We start from the raw sequence: 19,498 nt of genomic DNA on the forward strand, positions 1-19,498 counted from the left end.
CCAAATAGAGTACCACAGTAGGAGTCATAATACCCATAAGAACTAGCGGTCGAACAGGGAAATGGTTCCAATCGTTTTTCCACCATTCATATTCCCCACAGGGGATTTTAAAAACAGTTAAAAAAGGCCTGTGTTTCTTGTTGGCTTACCCTGGCATGGTAACCGTGTAATTCTCTCTAGGACAAGGTGACTTTTATAAAATCCCAAATGCTAATTAACTGCTAATGTGGCTATCATAAAGAACTACAAATGTATTATTTTAAGTGTTTCTAAAATCCCATATGGGAAAAATGAATGGTGGAAAAATGGTTGGAACCATTTCCCTGTTTGACCGCTAGGTTTTATGGGTATTATGACACCTCCACTGTGGGGCTTTCCCCAGTTTTATTTGACAATTTGTATCATGTTAAATATTAGCCACTATCGGGAGCCACTGTCAGTAACAGCCACATACATTTATTTTGGCATACTTTCATTCCGTTGACCTTTCTTTAATCTGTCACATCCTTGTGAATTGTTCCTGAGGGTTGCTAGCATTAGTGAATCATATTAAGCTAAAGTATTGCAATAATTTGGGACATGTAGCCTATTTGAATCATTATGGAACTCAGACCACACGTAGCAGGAATTTATTCAGAGCGCCCAAGCTAGCCACCCCAGCAGAGTGCGTTACGCGACTTAAAAGGGTAAGTCTGAATAGCAAATACTGAGAAGTGCGTAGGAAAAGCATGAATTCCTAAATTGGGATCGAGCCCTAAGTGAATAGGATTACTATCTAATTTGTTAAAATGTGTTTCCGCCCGGTCTCGAACCGGGGACCTTTCGCGTGTTAGGCGAACGTGATAACCGCTACACTACGGAAACTGCGTGAGTAGGATACTAAGGGTGTGACTTTGGCTGGGTGGGTGGGTGGGTGGGGCATTTATCGCTCTCAGAACCAAATGAAGTCAGAAATGACTTTGTCCATTAACTAAGCAATAAGGCTTGAGATCCCGGGAATTATCGTGTGAATAACTCCTGAATAAGGGCTGATTCACCGTAGGGATGGTTTGGCTGAGCAGCCGGCTCTTGGAAGAGTCTTGGTGGTTCCAAACTTCTTCCTTTTAAGAATGATGGAAGCCACTGTGTTCTTGGGTACCTTCAATGCTGCAGAAATGTATCGGTACCCTTCCCCACGTCTGTGCCTCGACACAATCCTGTCTCGGAGCTCTAGGGACAATTCCTTCCACCTCATGGCTTAGTTTATGCTCTGACATGCACTGTCAACTGTGGAACCTTATATAGACAGACAGGTGTGTGCCTTTTCAAATCATGACCAATCCATTGAATTTACCACAGGTGGACTCCAATCAAGTTGTAGAAACATCTCAAGGATGATCAATGGAAACAGGATGGACCTGAGCTCAATTTCCAGACTCATAGCAAAGGGTCTGAAAACGTATGTAAATAAGGTATTTTTTAAATCTTTTTTATGAATTAAAAATGATATGTTATCGCTTTGTCATTATGGGGTATTGTGTGTAGATAGATTTTATTTGACTTAATCCGTTTTCAGAATAAGGCTGTAACGTAACAAAATGTGGAAAAAAGTAAGGGGTCTGAATACTTTCCGAATGCACTGTAGCTATGCAGGCTAGCTACTTTTCCTTTGCTAGCCAGCCAACTAAATCTATCACACAATCACATCAAGCAGCTGAAATGACAGAAAACTGTCTGCACTTTTGTTTGTTTTACCTAGGATTATATTGCCATTTCTTTGGATATATCCATTATAATGACCCTGATAAATGAATTTGCCTGGCTCAGAGAAGCTGTCATTCTGGTCACATTCATACACATCGCACGGTGGAGGTCATCAACAAAAACGGCAACATTGATCCACAGGTTGGAGAGGCAGACAGCAAGGTTTAGACAAACCTCAACTGTTTCAAACCATATGCTAGCCTAGGGGCATTGGGAAATATTGTCTAGACCAGTGATATTTAAAGTCGGGGTCGGGGGGACTGCAGTGGGGATATATATATTCATTATTTAGGAACAAAAAATTATGAGTACAGATTATTGTACGAGACAATATAGAAACGTTTTTGAGAAAGTTAATTAGAAAAAAGTATTTGATTGGGTAATTGAAGGTTATTTGTTGATGTAAAAAAAATGTAACGTACCGATTTTAAAGTTGTATTTGGGGTGGGATCACAAGAAATGATTGCAAAAAAATGGGGACCCCAGAAATTCTGGAGGAAAAAATGGTGTCCCTGCTGAAAAGGTTTGAATACCATTGGTCTAGACACATTTTTCCAGGGGAGATGAAGTTTATAAATTGACTGGCTGGGCCGTGGGACAGTGGATGCGCATTTATAAATCTAATGGAACCGCTAACAGGCACTACCCGCAGAATGCTGGGATGGTGGTGCTTCAACTCCCTGCTATTAACCAATTAGCATCCAGGATCCAAACAACCTGTTTTATAACATTGCATTGCCTCTGGTTATTGAAAGACATGTCTAAGACTGGTCTATTCATGTATTCTGCAGGCCTATGTATTTGTTTCGTTTTTTTCAGTTATCACTATCTGCCTCTGGTTAATGAAAGACATGTCTAAGACTGGTCTATTCATGTATTCTGCAGGCCTATGTATTTGTTTCGTTTTTTTCAGTTATGACCCTGTTTCTGTCATCACTATCTGTTTTGTTAAAATTTGCTTCCGCCCGGTTTCGAACCGGGGACCTTTCGCGTGTGAGGCGAACGTGATAACCACTACACTACGGAAACTGCAAGAAAAAGAGTGGAAGTCATGGAAAATGTTAGGAATGCCCACAAGTCTACCGCCCATAATATCCCAAATAGAGTACCACAGTAGGAGTCATAATACCCATAAGAACTAGCGGTCGAACAGGGAAATGGTTCCAATCGTTTTTCCACCATTCATATTCCCCACAGGGGATTTTAAAAACTATTCAAAAAGGCCTGTGTTTCTTGTTGGCTTACCCTGGCATGGTAACCGTGTAATTCTCTCTAGGACAAGGTGACTTTTATAAAAAATGCTAATTAACTGCTAATGTGGCTATCATAAAGAACTACAAATGTATTATTTTAAGTGTTTCTAAAATCCCATATGGGAAAAATGAATGGTGGAAAAATGGTTGGAACCATTTCCCTGTTTGACCGCTAGGTTTTATGGGTATTATGACACCTCCACTGTGGGGCTTTCCCCAGTTTTATTTGACAATTTGTATCATGTTAAATATTAGCCACTATCGGGAGCCACTGTCAGTAACAGCCACATACATTTATTTTGGCATACTTTCATTCCGTTGACCTTTCTTTAATCTGTCACATCCTTGTGAATTGTTCCTGAGGGTTGCTAGCATTAGTGAATCATATTAAGCTAAAGTATTGCAATAATTTGGGACATGTAGCCTATTTGAATCATTATGGAACTCAGACCACACGTAGCAGGAATTTATTCAGAGCGCCCAAGCTAGCCACCCCAGCAGAGTGCGTTACGCGACTTAAAAGGGTAAGTCTGAATAGCAAATACTGAGAAGTGCGTAGGAAAAGCATGAATTCCTAAATTGGGATCGAGCCCTAAGTGAATAGGCTTACTGTCTAATTTGTTAAAATGTGTTTCCGCCCGGTCTCGAACCGGGGAGCCTTTCGCGTGTTAGGCGAACGTGATAACCACTACACTACGGAAACTGCTTGAGTAGGACACTAAGGGTGTGACTTTGGCTGGGTGGCTGGGTGGGTGGGGCATTTCTCGCTCTCAGAACCAAATGAAGTCAGAAATGACTTAGTCCATTAACTAAGCAATAAGGCTTGAGATCCCGGGAATTATCGTGTGAATAACTCCTGAATAAGGGCTGATTCACCGTAGGGATGGTTTGGCTGAGCAGCCGGCTCTTGGAAGAGTCTTGGTGGTTCCAAACTTCTTCCTTTTAAGAATGATGGAAGCCACTGTGTTCTTGGGTACCTTCAATGCTGCAGAAATGTATCGGTACCCTTCCCCACGTCTGTGCCTCGACACAATCCTCTCTCGGAGCTCTAGGGACAATTCCTTCCACCTCATGGCTTAGTTTATGCTCTGACATGCACTGTCAACTGTGGAACCTTATATAGACAGACAGGTGTGTGCCTTTTCAAATCATGACCAATCCATTGAATTTACCACAGGTGGACTCCAATCAAGTTGTAGAAACATCTCAAGGATGATCAATGGAAACAGGATGGACCTGAGCTCAATTTCCAGACTCATAGCAAAGGGTCTGAAAACGTATGTAAATAAGGTATTTTTTAAATCTTTTTTATGAATTAAAAATGATATGTTATCGCTTTGTCATTATGGGGTATTGTGTGTAGATAGATTTTATTTGACTTAATCCGTTTTCAGAATAAGGCTGTAACGTAACAAAATGTGGAAAAAAGTAAGGGGTCTGAATACTTTCCGAATGCACTGTAGCTATGCAGGCTAGCTACTTTTCCTTTGCTAGCCAGCCAACTAAATCTATCACACAATCACATCAAGCAGCTGAAATGACAGAAAACTGTCTGCACTTTTGTTTGTTTTACCTAGGATTATATTGCCATTTCTTTGGATATATCCATTATAATGACCCTGATAAATGAATTTGCCTGGCTCAGAGAAGCTGTCATTCTGGTCACATTCATACACATCGCACGGTGGAGGTCATCAAAAAAACGGCAACATTGATCCACAGGTTGGAGAGGCAGACAGCAAGGTTTAGACAAACCTCAACTGTTTCAAACCATATGCTAGCCTAGGGGCATTGGGAAATATTGTCTAGACCAGTGATATTTAAAGTCGGGGTCGGGGGGACTGCAGTGGGGATATATATATTTATTATTTAGGAACAAAAAATTACGAGTACAGATTATTGTACGAGACAATATAGAAACGTTTTTGAGAAAGTTAATTAGAAAAAAAGTATTTGATTGGGTAATTGAAGGTTATTTGTTGATGTAAAAAAAATGTAACGTACCGATTTTAAAGTTGTATTTGGGGTGGGATCACAAGAAATGATTGCAAAAAATGGGGACCCCAGAAATTCTGGAGGAAAAAATGGTGTCCCTGCTGAAAAGGTTTGAATACCATTGGTCTAGACACATTTTTCCAGGGGAGATGAAGTTTATAAATTGACTGGCTGGGCCGTGGGACAGTGGATGCGCATTTATAAATCTAATGGAACCGCTAACAGGCACTACCCGCAGAATGCTGGGATGGTGGTGCTTCAACTCCCTGCTATTAACCAATTAGCATCCAGGATCCAAACAACCTGTTTTATAACATTGCATTGCCTCTGGTTATTGAAAGACATGTCTAAGACTGGTCTATTCATGTATTCTGCAGGCCTATGTATTTGTTTCGTTTTTTTTCAGTTATCACTATCTGCCTCTGGTTAATGAAAGACATGTCTAAGACTGGTCTATTCATGTATTCTGCAGGCCTATGTATTTGTTTCGTTTTTTTTCAGTTATGACCCTGTTTCTGTCATCACTATCTGTTTTGTTAAAATTTGTTTCCGCCCGGTTTCGAACCGGGGACCTTTCGCGTGTGAGGCGAACGTGATAACCACTACACTACGGAAACTGCAAGAAAAAGAGTGGAAGTCATGGAAAATGTTAGGAATGCCCACAAGTCTACCGCCCATAATATCCCAAATAGAGTACCACAGTAGGAGTCATAATACCCATAAGAACTAGCGGTCGAACAGGGAAATGGTTCCAATCGTTTTTCCACCATTCATATTCCCCACAGGGGATTTTAAAAACTATTCAAAAAGGCCTGTGTTTCTTGTTGGCTTACCCTGGCATGGTAACCGTGTAATTCTCTCTAGGACAAGGTGACTTTTATAAAAAAATGCTAATTAACTGCTAATGTGGCTATCATAAAGAACTACAAATGTATTATTTTAAGTGTTTCTAAAATCCCATATGGGAAAAATGAATGGTGGAAAAATGGTTGGAACCATTTCCCTGTTTGACCGCTAGGTTTTATGGGTATTATGACACCTCCACTGTGGGGCTTTCCCCAGTTTTATTTGACAATTTGTATCATGTTAAATATTAGCCACTATCGGGAGCCACTGTCAGTAACAGCCACATACATTTATTTTGGCATACTTTCATTCCGTTGACCTTTCTTTAATCTGTCACATCCTTGTGAATTGTTCCTGAGGGTTGCTAGCATTAGTGAATCATATTAAGCTAAAGTATTGCAATAATTTGGGACATGTAGCCTATTTGAATCATTATGGAACTCAGACCACACGTAGCAGGAATTTATTCAGAGCGCCCAAGCTAGCCACCCCAGCAGAGTGCGTTACGCGACTTAAAAGGGTAAGTCTGAATAGCAAATACTGAGAAGTGCGTAGGAAAAGCATGAATTCCTAAATTGGGATCGAGCCCTAAGTGAATAGGTGTACTGTCTAATTTGTTAAAATGTGTTTCCGCCCGGTCTCGAACCGGGGAGCCTTTCGCGTGTTAGGCGAACGTGATAACCGCTACACTACGGAAACTGCATGAGTAGGATACTAAGGGTGTGACTTTGGCTGGGTGGGTGGGTGGGTGGGGCATTTCTCGCTCTCAGAACCAAATGAAGTCAGAAATGACTTAGTCCATTAACTAAGCAATAAGGCTTGAGATCCCGGGAATTATCGTGTGAATAACTCCTGAATAAGGGCTGATTCACCGTAGGGATGGTTTGGCTGAGCAGCCGGCTCTTGGAAGAGTCTTGGTGGTTCCAAACTTCTTCCTTTTAGGAATGATGGAAGCCACTGTGTTCTTGGGTACCTTCAATGCTGCAGAAATGTATCGGTACCCTTCCCCACGTCTGTGCCTCGACACAATCCTCTCTCGGAGCTCTAGGGACAATTCCTTCCACCTCATGGCTTAGTTTATGCTCTGACATGCACTGTCAACTGTGGAACCTTATATAGACAGACAGGTGTGTGCCTTTTCAAATCATGACCAATCCATTGAATTTACCACAGGTGGACTCCAATCAAGTTGTAGAAACATCTCAAGGATGATCAATGGAAACAGGATGGACCTGAGCTCAATTTCCAGACTCATAGCAAAGGGTCTGAAAACGTATGTAAATAAGGTATTTTTTAAATCTTTTTTATGAATTAAAAATGATATGTTATCGCTTTGTCATTATGGGGTATTGTGTGTAGATAGATTTTATTTGACTTAATCCGTTTTCAGAATAAGGCTGTAACGTAACAAAATGTGGAAAAAAGTAAGGGGTCTGAATACTTTCCGAATGCACTGTAGCTATGCAGGCTAGCTACTTTTCCTTTGCTAGCCAGCCAACTAAATCTATCACACAATCACATCAAGCAGCTGAAATGACAGAAAACTGTCTGCACTTTTGTTTGTTTTACCTAGGATTATATTGCCATTTCTTTGGATATATCCATTATAATGACCCTGATAAATGAATTTGCCTGGCTCAGAGAAGCTGTCATTCTGGTCACATTCATACACATCGCACGGTGGATGTCATCAAAAAAACGGCAACATTGATCCACAGGTTGGAGAGGCAGACAGCAAGGTTTAGACAAACCTCAACTGTTTCAAACCATATGCTAGCCTAGGGGCATTGGGAAATATTGTCTAGACCAGTGATATTTAAAGTCGGGGTCGGGGGGACTGCAGTGGGGATATATATATTCATTATTTAGGAACAAAAAATTATGAGTACAGATTATTGTACGAGACAATATAGAAACGTTTTTGAGAAAGTTAATTAGAAAAAAAGTATTTGATTGGGTAATTGAAGGTTATTTGTTGATGTAAAAAAAAATGTAACGTACCGATTTTAAAGTTGTATTTGGGGTGGGATCACAAGAAATGATTGCAAAAAATGGGGACCCCAGAAATTCTGGAGGAAAAAATGGTGTCCCTGCTGAAAAGGTTTGAATACCATTGGTCTAGACACATTTTTCCAGGGGAGATGAAGTTTATAAATTGACTGGCTGGGCCGTGGGACAGTGGATGCGCATTTATAAATCTAATGGAACCGCTAACAGGCACTACCCGCAGAATGCTGGGATGGTGGTGCTTCAACTCCCTGCTATTAACCAATTAGCATCCAGGATCCAAACAACCTGTTTTATAACATTGCATTGCCTCTGGTTATTGAAAGACATGTCTAAGACTGGTCTATTCATGTATTCTGCAGGCCTATGTATTTGTTTCGTTTTTTTCAGTTATCACTATCTGCCTCTGGTTAATGAAAGACATGTCTAAGACTGGTCTATTCATGTATTCTGCAGGCCTATGTATTTGTTTCGTTTTTTTCAGTTATGACCCTGTTTCTGTCATCACTATCTGTTTTGTTAAAATTTGTTTCCGCCCGGTTTCGAACCGGGGACCTTTCGCGTGTGAGGCGAACGTGATAACCACTACACTACGGAAACTGCGAGAAAGAGAGTGGAAGTCATGGAAAATGTTAGGAATGCCCACAAGTCTACCGCCCATAATATCCCAAATAGAGTACCACAGTAGGAGTCATAATACCCATAAGAACTAGCGGTCGAACAGGGAAATGGTTCCAATCGTTTTTCCACCATTCATATTCCCCACAGGGGATTTTAAAAACTATTCAAAAAGGCCTGTGTTTCTTGTTGGCTTACCCTGGCATGGTAACCGTGTAATTCTCTCTAGGACAAGGTGACTTTTATAAAAAATGCTAATTAACTGCTAATGTGGCTATCATAAAGAACTACAAATGTATTATTTTAAGTGTTTCTAAAATCCCATATGGGAAAAATGAATGGTGGAAAAATGGTTGGAACCATTTCCCTGTTTGACCGCTAGGTTTTATGGGTATTATGACACCTCCACTGTGGGGCTTTCCCCAGTTTTATTTGACAATTTGTATCATGTTAAATATTAGCCACTATCGGGAGCCACTGTCAGTAACAGCCACATACATTTATTTTGGCATACTTTCATTCCGTTGACCTTTCTTTAATCTGTCACATCCTTGTGAATTGTTCCTGAGGGTTGCTAGCATTAGTGAATCATATTAAGCTAAAGTATTGCAATAATTTGGGACATGTAGCCTATTTGAATCATTATGGAACTCAGACCACACGTAGCAGGAATTTATTCAGAGCGCCCAAGCTAGCCACCCCAGCAGAGTGCGTTACGCGACTTAAAAGGGTAAGTCTGAATAGCAAATACTGAGAAGTGCGTAGGAAAAGCATGAATTCCTAAATTGGGATCGAGCCCTAAGTGAATAGGCTTACTGTCTAATTTGTTAAAATGTGTTTCCGCCCGGTCTCGAACCGGGGAGCCTTTTGCGTGTTAGGCGAACGTGATAACCACTACACTACGGAAACTGCATGAGTAGGATACTAAGGGTGTGACTTTGGCTGGGTGGGTGGGTGGGTGGGGCATTTATCGCTCTCAGAACCAAATGAAGTCAGAAATGACTTAGTCCATTAACTAAGCAATCAGCCTTGAGATCCCGGGAATTATCGTGTGAATAACTCCTGAATAAGGGCTGATTCACCGTAGGGATGGTTTGGCTGAGCAGCCGGCTCTTGGAAGAGTCTTGGTGGTTCCAAACTTCTTCCTTTTAAGAATGATGGAAGCCACTGTGTTCTTGGGTACCTTCAATGCTGCAGAAATGTATCGGTACCCTTCCCCACGTCTGTGCCTCGACACAATCCTCTCTCGGAGCTCTAGGGACAATTCCTTCCACCTCATGGCTTAGTTTATGCTCTGACATGCACTGTCAACTGTGGAACCTTATATAGACAGACAGGTGTGTGCCTTTTCAAATCATGACCAATCCATTGAATTTACCACAGGTGGACTCCAATCAAGTTGTAGAAACATCTCAAGGATGATCAATGGAAACAGGATGGACCTGAGCTCAATTTCCAGCCTCATAGCAAAGGGTCTGAAAACGTATGTAAATAAGGTATTTTTTAAATCTTTTTTATGAATTAAAAATGATATGTTATCGCTTTGTCATTATGGGGTATTGTGTGTAGATAGATTTTATTTGACTTAATCCGTTTTCAGAATAAGGCTGTAACGTAACAAAATGTGGAAAAAAGTAAGGGGTCTGAATACTTTCCGAATGCACTGTAGCTATGCAGGCTAGCTACTTTTCCTTTGCTAGCCAGCCAACTAAATCTATCACACAATCACATCAAGCAGCTGAAATGACAGAAAACTGTCTGCACTTTTGTTTGTTTTACCTAGGATTATATTGCCATTTCTTTGGATATATCCATTATAATGACCCTGATAAATGAATTTGCCTGGCTCAGAGAAGCTGTCATTCTGGTCACATTCATACACATCGCACGGTGGATGTCATCAAAAAAACAGCAACATTGATCCACAGGTTGGAGAGGCAGACAGCAAGGTTTAGACAAACCTCAACTGTTTCAAACCATATGCTAGCCTAGGGGCATTGGGAAATATTGTCTAGACCAGTGATATTTAAAGTCGGGGTCGGGGGGACTGCAGTGGGGATATATATATTTATTATTTAGGAACAAAAAATTACGAGTACAGATTATTGTACGAGACAATATAGAAACGTTTTTGAGAAAGTTAATTAGAAAAAAAGTATTTGATTGGGTAATTGAAGGTTATTTGTTGATGTAAAAAAAAATGTAACGTACCGATTTTAAAGTTGTATTTGGGGTGGGATCACAAGAAATGATTGCAAAAAATGGGGACCCCAGAAATTCTGGAGGAAAAAATGGTGTCCCTGCTGAAAAGGTTTGAATACCATTGGTCTAGACACATTTTTCCAGGGGAGATGAAGTTTATAAATTGACTGGCTGGGCCGTGGGACAGTGGATGCGCATTTATAAATCTAATGGAACCGCTAACAGGCACTACCCGCAGAATGCTGGGATGGTGGTGCTTCAACTCCCTGCTATTAACCAATTAGCATCCAGGATCCAAACAACCTGTTTTATAACATTGCATTGCCTCTGGTTATTGAAAGACATGTCTAAGACTGGTCTATTCATGTATTCTGCAGGCCTATGTATTTGTTTCGTTTTTTTCAGTTATCACTATCTGCCTCTGGTTAATGAAAGACATGTCTAAGACTGGTCTATTCATGTATTCTGCAGGCCTATGTATTTGTTTCGTTTTTTCAGTTATGACCCTGTTTCTGTCATCACTATCTGTTTTGTTAAAATTTGTTTCCGCCCGGTTTCGAACCGGGGACCTTTCGCGTGTGAGGCGAACGTGATAACCACTACACTACGGAAACTGCGAGAAAGAGAGTGGAAGTCATGGAAAATGTTAGGAATGCCCACAAGTCTACCGCCCATAATATCCCAAATAGAGTACCACAGTAGGAGTCATAATACCCATAAGAACTAGCGGTCGAACAGGGAAATGGTTCCAATCGTTTTTCCACCATTCATATTCCCCACAGGGGATTTTAAAAACTATTCAAAAAGGCCTGTGTTTCTTGTTGGCTTACCCTGGCATGGTAACCGTGTAATTCTCTCTAGGACAAGGTGACTTTTATAAAAAATGCTAATTAACTGCTAATGTGGCTATCATAAAGAACTACAAATGTATTATTTTAAGTGTTTCTAAAATCCCATATGGGAAAAATGAATGGTGGAAAAATGGTTGGAACCATTTCCCTGTTTGACCGCTAGGTTTTATGGGTATTATGACACCTCCACTGTGGGGCTTTCCCCAGTTTTATTTGACAATTTGTATCATGTTAAATATTAGCCACTATCGGGAGCCACTGTCAGTAACAGCCACATACATTTATTTTGGCATACTTTCATTCCGTTGACCTTTCTTTAATCTGTCACATCCTTGTGAATTGTTCCTGAGGGTTGCTAGCATTAGTGAATCATATTAAGCTAAAGTATTGCAATAATTTGGGACATGTAGCCTATTTGAATCATTATGGAACTCAGACCACACGTAGCAGGAATTTATTCAGAGCGCCCAAGCTAGCCACCCCAGCAGAGTGCGTTACGCGACTTAAAAGGGTAAGTCTGAATAGCAAATACTGAGTTGTGCGTAGGAAAAGCATGAATTCCTAAATTGGGATCGAGCCCTAAGTGAATAGGCTTACTGTCTAATTTGTTAAAATGTGTTTCCGCCCAGTCTCGAACCGGGGACCTTTCGCGTGTTAGGCGAACGTGATAACCACTACACTACGGAAACTGCGTGAGTAGGATACTAAGGGTGTGACTTTGGCTGGGTGGGTGGGTGGGTGGGGCATTTATCGCTCTCAGAACCAAATGAAGTCAGAAATGACTTAGTCCATTAACTAAGCAATCAGGCTTGAGATCCCGGGAATTATCGTGTGAATAACTCCTGAATAAGGGCTGATTCACCGTAGGGATGGTTTGGCTGAGCAGCCGGCTCTTGGAAGAGTCTTGGTGGTTCCAAACTTCTTCCTTTTAAGAATGATGGAAGCCACTGTGTTCTTGGGTACCTTCAATGCTGCAGAAATGTATCGGTACCCTTCCCCACGTCTGTGCCTCGACACAATCCTCTCTCGGAGCTCTAGGGACAATTCCTTCCACCTCATGGCTTAGTTTATGCTCTGACATGCACTGTCAACTGTGGAACCTTATATAGACAGACAGGTGTGTGCCTTTTCAAATCATGACCAATCCATTGAATTTACCACAGGTGGACTCCAATCAAGTTGTAGAAACATCTCAAGGATGATCAATGGAAACAGGATGGACCTGAGCTCAATTTCCAGCCTCATAGCAAAGGGTCTGAAAACGTATGTAAATAAGGTATTTTTTAAATCTTTTTTTATGAATTAAAAATGATATGTTATCGCTTTGTCATTATGGGGTATTGTGTGTAGATAGATTTTATTTGACTTAATCCGTTTTCAGAATAAGGCTGTAACGTAACAAAATGTGGAAAAAAGTAAGGGGTCTGAATACTTTCCGAATGCACTGTAGCTATGCAGGCTAGCTACTTTTCCTTTGCTAGCCAGCCAACTAAATCTATCACACAATTACATCAAGCAGCTGAAATGACAGAAAACTGTCTGCACTTTTGTTTGTTTTACCTAGGATTATATTGCCATTTCTTTGGATATATCCATTATAATGACCCTGATAAATTAATTTGCCTGGCTCAGAGAAGCTGTCATTCTGGTCACATTCATACACATCGCACGGTGGATGTCATCAAAAAAACAGCAACATTGATCCACAGGTTGGAGAGGCAGACAGCAAGGTTTAGACAAACCTCAACTGTTTCAAACCATATGCTAGCCTAGGGGCATTGGGAAATATTGTCTAGACCAGTGATATTTAAAGTCGGGGTCGGGGGGACTGCAGTGGGGATATATATATTTATTATTTAGGAACAAAAAATTACGAGTACAGATTATTGTACGAGACAATATAGAAACGTTTTTGAGAAAGTTAATTAGAAAAAAAGTATTTGATTGGGTAATTGAAGGTTATTTGTTGATGTAAAAAAAATGTAACGTACCGATTTTAAAGTTGTATTTGGGGTGGGATCACAAGAAATGATTGCAAAAAAATGGGGACCCCAGAAATTCTGGAGGAAAAAATGGTGTCCCTGCTGAAAAGGTTTGAATACCATTGGTCTAGACACATTTTTCCAGGGGAGATGAAGTTTATAAATTGACTGGCTGGGCCGTGGGACAGTGGATGCGCATTTATAAATCTAATGGAACCGCTAACAGGCACTACCCGCAGAATGCTGGGATGGTGGTGCTTCAACTCCCTGCTATTAACCAATTAGCATCCAGGATCCAAACAACCTGTTTTATAACATTGCATTGCCTCTGGTTATTGAAAGACATGTCTAAGACTGGTCTATTCATGTATTCTGCAGGCCTATGTATTTGTTTCGTTTTTTTTTCAGTTATCACTATCTGCCTCTGGTTAATGAAAGACATGTCTAAGACTGGTCTATTCATGTATTCTGCAGGCCTATGTATTTGTTTCGTTTTTTTCAGTTATGACCCTGTTTCTGTCATCACTATCTGTTTTGTTAAAATTTGTTACCGCCCTGTTTCGAACCGGGGACCTTTCGCGTGTGAGGCGAACGTGATAACCACTACACTACGGAAACTGCTAGAAATAGAGTGGAAGTCATGGAAAATGTTAGGAATGCCCACAAGTCTACCGCCCATAATATCCCAAATATAGTACCACAGTAGGAGTCATAATACCCATAAGAACTAGCGGTCGAACAGGGAAATGGTTCCAATCGTTTTTCCACCATTCATATTCCCCACAGGGGATTTTAAAAACTATTCAAAAAGGCCTGTGTTTCTTGTTGGCTTACCCTGGCATGGTAACCGTGTAATTCTCTCTAGGACAAGGTGACTTTTATAAAAAATGCTAATTAACTGCTAATGTGGCTATCATAAAGAACTACAAATGTATTATTTTAAGTGTTTCTAAAATCCCATATGGGAAAAATGAATGGTGGAAAAATGGTTGGAACCATTTCCCTGTTTGACCGCTAGGTTTTATGGGTATTATGACACCTCCACTGTGGGGCTTTCCCCAGTTTTATTTGACAATTTGTATCATGTTAAATATTAGCCACTATCGGGAGCCACTGTCAGTAACAGCCACATACATTTATTTTGGCATACTTTCATTCCGTTGACCTTTCTTTAATCTGTCACATCCTTGTGAATTGTTCCTGAGGGTTGCTAGCATTAGTGAATCATATTAAGCTAAAGTATTGCAATAATTTGGGACATGTAGCCTATTTGAATCATTATGGAACTCAGACCACACGTAGCAGGAATTTATTCAGAGCGCCCAAGCTAGCCACCCCAGCAGAGTGCGTTACGCGACTTAAAAGGGTAAGTCTGAATAGCAAATACTGAGTTGTGCGTAGGAAAAGCATGAATTCCTAAATTGGGATCGAGCCCTAAGTGAATAGGTTTACTGTCTAATTTGTTAAAATGTGTTTCCGCCCGGTCTCGAACCGGGGAGCCTTTTGCGTGTTAGGCGAACGTGATAACCACTACACTACGGAAACTGCGTGAGTAGGATACTAAGGGTGTGACTTTGGCTGGGTGGGTGGGTGGGGCATTTCTCGCTCTCAGAACCAAATGAAGTCAGAAATGACTTTGTCCATTAACTAAGCAATCAGCCTTGAGATCCCGGGAATTATCGTGTGAATAACTCCTGAATAAGGGCTGATTCACCGTAGGGATGGTTTGGCTGAGCAGCCGGCTCTTGGAAGAGTCTTGGTGGTTCCAAACTTCTTCCTTTTAGGAATGATGGAAGCCACTGTGTTCTTGGGTACCTTCAATGCTGCAGAAATGTATCGGTACCCTTCCCCACGTCTGTGCCTCGACACAATCCTCTCTCGGAGCTCTAGGGACAATTCCTTCCACCTCATGGCTTAGTTTATGCTCTGACATGCACTGTCAACTGTGGAACCTTATATAGACAGACAGGTGTGTGCCTTTTCAAATCATGACCAATCCATTGAATTTACCACAGGTGGACTCCAATCAAGTTGTAGAAACATCTCAAGGATGATCAATGGAAACAGGATGGACCTGAGCTCAATTTCCAGCCTCATAGCAAAGGGTCTGAAAACGTATGTAAATAAGGTATTTTTTAAATCTTTTTTTATGAATTAAAAATGATATGTTATCGCTTTGTCATTATGGGGTATTGTGTGTAGATAGATTTTATTTGACTTAATCCGTTTTCAGAATAAGGCTGTAACGTAACAAAATGTGGAAAAAAGTAAGGGGTCTGAATACTTTCCGAATGCACTGTAGCTATGCAGGCTAGCTACTTTTCCTTTGCTAGCCAGCCAACTAAATCTATCACACAATTACATCAAGCAGCTGAAATGACAGAAAACTGTCTGCACTTTTGTTTGTTTTACCTAGGATTATATTGCCATTTCTTTGGATATATCCATTATAATGACCCTGATAAATTAATTTGCCTGGCTCAGAGAAGCTGTCATTCTGGTCACATTCATACACATCGCACGGTGGATGTCATCAAAAAAACAGCAACATTGATCCACAGGTTGGAGAGGCAGACAGCAAGGTTTAGACAAACCTCAACTGTTTCAAACCATATGCTAGCCTAGGGGCATTGGGAAATATTGTCTAGACCAGTGATATTTAAAGTCGGGGTCGGGGGGACTGCAGTGGGGATATATATATTTATTATTTAGGAACAAAAAATTACGAGTACAGATTATTGTACGAGACAATATAGAAACGTTTTTGAGAAAGTTAATTAGAAAAAAAGTATTTGATTGGGTAATTGAAGGTTATTTGTTGATGTAAAAAAAAATGTAACATACCGATTTTAAAGTTGTATTTGGGGTGGGATCACAAGAAATGATTGCAAAAAAATGGGGACCCCAGAAATTCTGGAGGAAAAAATGGTGTCCCTGCTGAAAAGGTTTGAATACCATTGGTCTAGACACATTTTTCCAGGGGAGATGAAGTTTATAAATTGACTGGCTGGGCCGTGGGACAGTGGATGCGCATTTATAAATCTAATGGAACCGCTAACAGGCACTACCCGCAGAATGCTGGGATGGTGGTGCTTCAACTCCCTGCTATTAACCAATTAGCATCCAGGATCCAAACAACCTGTTTTATAACATTGCATTGCCTCTGGTTATTGAAAGACATGTCTAAGACTGGTCTATTCATGTATTCTGCAGGCCTATGTATTTGTTTCGTTTTTTTTTCAGTTATCACTATCTGCCTCTGGTTAATGAAAGACATGTCTAAGACTGGTCTATTCATGTATTCTGCAGGCCTATGTATTTGTTTCGTTTTTTTCAGTTATGACCCTGTTTCTGTCATCACTATCTGTTTTGTTAAAATTTGTTTCCGCCCGGTTTCGAACCGGGGACCTTTCGCGTGTGAGGCAAACGTGATAACCACTACACTACGGAAACTGCGAGAAAGAGAGTGGAAGTCATGGAAAATGTTAGGAATGCCCACAAGTCTACCGCCCATAATATCCCAAATAGAGTACCACAGTAGGAGTCATAATACCCATAAGAACTAGCGGTCGAACAGGGAAATGGTTCCAATCGTTTTTCCACCATTCATATTCCCCACAGGGGATTTTAAAAACTATTCAAAAAGGCCTGTGTTTCTTGTTGGCTTACCCTGGCATGGTAACCGTGTAATTCTCTCTAGGACAAGGTGACTTTTATAAAAAATGCTAATTAACTGCTAATGTGGCTATCATAAAGAACTACAAATGTATTATTTTAAGTGTTTCTAAAATCCCATATGGGAAAAATGAATGGTGGAAAAATGGTTGGAACCATTTCCCTGTTTGACCGCTAGGTTTTATGGGTATTATGACACCTCCACTGTGGGGCTTTCCCCAGTTTTATTTGACAATTTGTATCATGTTAAATATTAGCCACTATCGGGAGCCACTGTCAGTAACAGCCACATACATTTATTTTGGCATACTTTCATTCCGTTGACCTTTCTTTAATCTGTCACATCCTTGTGAATTGTTCCTGAGGGTTGCTAGCATTAGTGAATCATATTAAGCTAAAGTATTGCAATAATTTGGGACATGTAGCCTATTTGAATCATTATGGAACTCAGACCACACGTAGCAGGAATTTATTCAGAGCGCCCAAGCTAGCCACCCCAGCAGAGTGCGTTACGCGACTTAAAAGGGTAAGTCTGAATAGCAAATACTGAGTTGTGCGTAGGAAAAGCATGAATTCCTAAATTGGGATCGAGCCCTAAGTGAATAGGTTTACTGTCTAATTTGTTAAAATGTGTTTCCGCCCAGTCTCGAACCGGGGAGCCTTTTGCGTGTTAGGCGAACGTGATAACCACTACACTACGGAAACTGCATGAGTAGGATACTAAGGGTGTGACTTTGGCTGGGTGGGTGGGTGGGTGGGGCATTTCTCGCTCTCAGAACCAAATGAAGTCAGAAATGACTTTGTCCATTAACTAAGCAATCAGCCTTGAGATCCCGGGAATTATCGTGTGAATAACTCCTGAATAAGGGCTGATTCACCGTAGGGATGGTTTGGCTGAGCAGCCGGCTCTTGGAAGAGTCTTGGTGGTTCCAAACTTCTTCCTTTTAAGAATGATGGAAGCCACTGTGTTCTTGGGTACCTTCAATGCTGCAGAAATGTATCGGTACCCTTCCCCACGTCTGTGCCTCGACACAATCCTCTCTCGGAGCTCTAGGGACAATTCCTTCCACCTCATGGCTTAGTTTATGCTCTGACATGCACTGTCAACTGTGGAACCTTATATAGACAGACAGGTGTGTGCCTTTTCAAATCATGACCAATCCATTGAATTTACCACAGGTGGACTCCAATCAAGTTGTAGAAACATCTCAAGGATGATCAATGGAAACAGGATGGACCTGAGCTCAATTTCCAGCCTCATAGCAAAGGGTCTGAAAACGTATGTAAATAAGGTATTTTTTAAATCTTTTTTTATGAATTAAAAATGATATGTTATCGCTTTGTCATTATGGGGTATTGTGTGTAGATAGATTTTATTTGACTTAATCCGTTTTCAGAATAAGGCTGTAACGTAACAAAATGTGGAAAAAAGTAAGGGGTCTGAATACTTTCCGAATGCACTGTAGCTATGCAGGCTAGCTACTTTTCCTTTGCTAGCCAGCCAACTAAATCTATCACACAATTACATCAAGCAGCTGAAATGACAGAAAACTGTCTGCACTTTTGTTTGTTTTACCTAGGATTATATTGCCATTTCTTTGGATATATCCATTATAATGACCCTGATAAATTAATTTGCCTGGCTCAGAGAAGCTGTCATTCTGGTCACATTCATACACATCGCACGGTGGATGTCATCAAAAAAACAGCAACATTGATCCACAGGTTGGAGAGGCAGACAGCAAGGTTTAGACAAACCTCAACTGTTTCAAACCATATGCTAGCCTAGGGGCATTGGGAAATATTGTCTAGACCAGTGATATTTAAAGTCGGGGTCGGGGGGACTGCAGTGGGGATATATATATTTATTATTTAGGAACAAAAAATTATGAGTACAGATTATTGTACGAGACAATATAGAAACGTTTTTGAGAAAGTTAATTAGAAAAAAAGTATTTGATTGGGTAATTGAAGGTTATTTGTTGATGTAAAAAAAAATGTAACGTACCGATTTTAAAGTTGTATTTGGGGTGGGATCACAAGAAATGATTGCAAAAAAATGGGGACCCCAGAAATTCTGGAGGAAAAAATGGTGTCCCTGCTGAAAAGGTTTGAATACCATTGGTCTAGACACATTTTTCCAGGGGAGATGAAGTTTATAAATTGACTGGCTGGGCCGTGGGACAGTGGATGCGCATTTATAAATCTAATGGAACCGCTTAACAGGCACTACCCGCAGAATGCTGGGATGGTGGTGCTTCAACTCCCTGCTATTAACCAATTAGCATCCAGGATCCAAACAACCTGTTTTATAACATTGCATTGC

At 40.7% G+C, this 19,498-nt stretch overlaps 13 non-coding genes across 13 annotated transcripts; all 13 read right to left on the reverse strand.

Annotated features, from left to right (window-relative positions):
* Positions 1-791: 791 nt before the first annotated feature.
* Positions 792-864, reverse strand: trnav-aac (transfer RNA valine (anticodon AAC)). The gene has a single exon. It is a non-coding gene; the product is annotated as a tRNA-Val (tRNA).
* A 1,835-nt stretch (positions 865-2,699) lies between these two features.
* trnav-cac (transfer RNA valine (anticodon CAC)) lies at positions 2,700-2,772 on the reverse strand. Its single transcript has one exon. It is a non-coding gene; the product is annotated as a tRNA-Val (tRNA).
* An 853-nt stretch (positions 2,773-3,625) lies between these two features.
* On the reverse strand, positions 3,626-3,699 carry trnav-aac (transfer RNA valine (anticodon AAC)). Its single transcript has one exon. It is a non-coding gene; the product is annotated as a tRNA-Val (tRNA).
* A 1,836-nt stretch (positions 3,700-5,535) lies between these two features.
* Positions 5,536-5,608, reverse strand: trnav-cac (transfer RNA valine (anticodon CAC)). The gene has a single exon. It is a non-coding gene; the product is annotated as a tRNA-Val (tRNA).
* Positions 5,609-6,462: 854 nt separating this feature from the next.
* On the reverse strand, positions 6,463-6,536 carry trnav-aac (transfer RNA valine (anticodon AAC)). The gene has a single exon. It is a non-coding gene; the product is annotated as a tRNA-Val (tRNA).
* A 1,835-nt stretch (positions 6,537-8,371) lies between these two features.
* On the reverse strand, positions 8,372-8,444 carry trnav-cac (transfer RNA valine (anticodon CAC)). Its single transcript has one exon. It is a non-coding gene; the product is annotated as a tRNA-Val (tRNA).
* Positions 8,445-9,297: 853 nt separating this feature from the next.
* Positions 9,298-9,371, reverse strand: trnav-aac (transfer RNA valine (anticodon AAC)). Its single transcript has one exon. It is a non-coding gene; the product is annotated as a tRNA-Val (tRNA).
* Positions 9,372-11,205: 1,834 nt separating this feature from the next.
* trnav-cac (transfer RNA valine (anticodon CAC)) lies at positions 11,206-11,278 on the reverse strand. The gene has a single exon. It is a non-coding gene; the product is annotated as a tRNA-Val (tRNA).
* Positions 11,279-12,131: 853 nt separating this feature from the next.
* Positions 12,132-12,204, reverse strand: trnav-aac (transfer RNA valine (anticodon AAC)). Its single transcript has one exon. It is a non-coding gene; the product is annotated as a tRNA-Val (tRNA).
* A 1,838-nt stretch (positions 12,205-14,042) lies between these two features.
* trnav-cac (transfer RNA valine (anticodon CAC)) lies at positions 14,043-14,115 on the reverse strand. Its single transcript has one exon. It is a non-coding gene; the product is annotated as a tRNA-Val (tRNA).
* Positions 14,116-14,968: 853 nt separating this feature from the next.
* On the reverse strand, positions 14,969-15,042 carry trnav-aac (transfer RNA valine (anticodon AAC)). The gene has a single exon. It is a non-coding gene; the product is annotated as a tRNA-Val (tRNA).
* A 1,835-nt stretch (positions 15,043-16,877) lies between these two features.
* On the reverse strand, positions 16,878-16,950 carry trnav-cac (transfer RNA valine (anticodon CAC)). The gene has a single exon. It is a non-coding gene; the product is annotated as a tRNA-Val (tRNA).
* Positions 16,951-17,803: 853 nt separating this feature from the next.
* trnav-aac (transfer RNA valine (anticodon AAC)) lies at positions 17,804-17,877 on the reverse strand. Its single transcript has one exon. It is a non-coding gene; the product is annotated as a tRNA-Val (tRNA).
* Positions 17,878-19,498: the final 1,621 nt, after the last annotated feature.

Source organism: Salmo salar, chromosome ssa14 (assembly GCF_905237065.1).
Source record: "Salmo salar chromosome ssa14, Ssal_v3.1, whole genome shotgun sequence".
NCBI classification, from domain to species: Eukaryota; Metazoa; Chordata; class Actinopteri; order Salmoniformes; family Salmonidae; genus Salmo; species Salmo salar.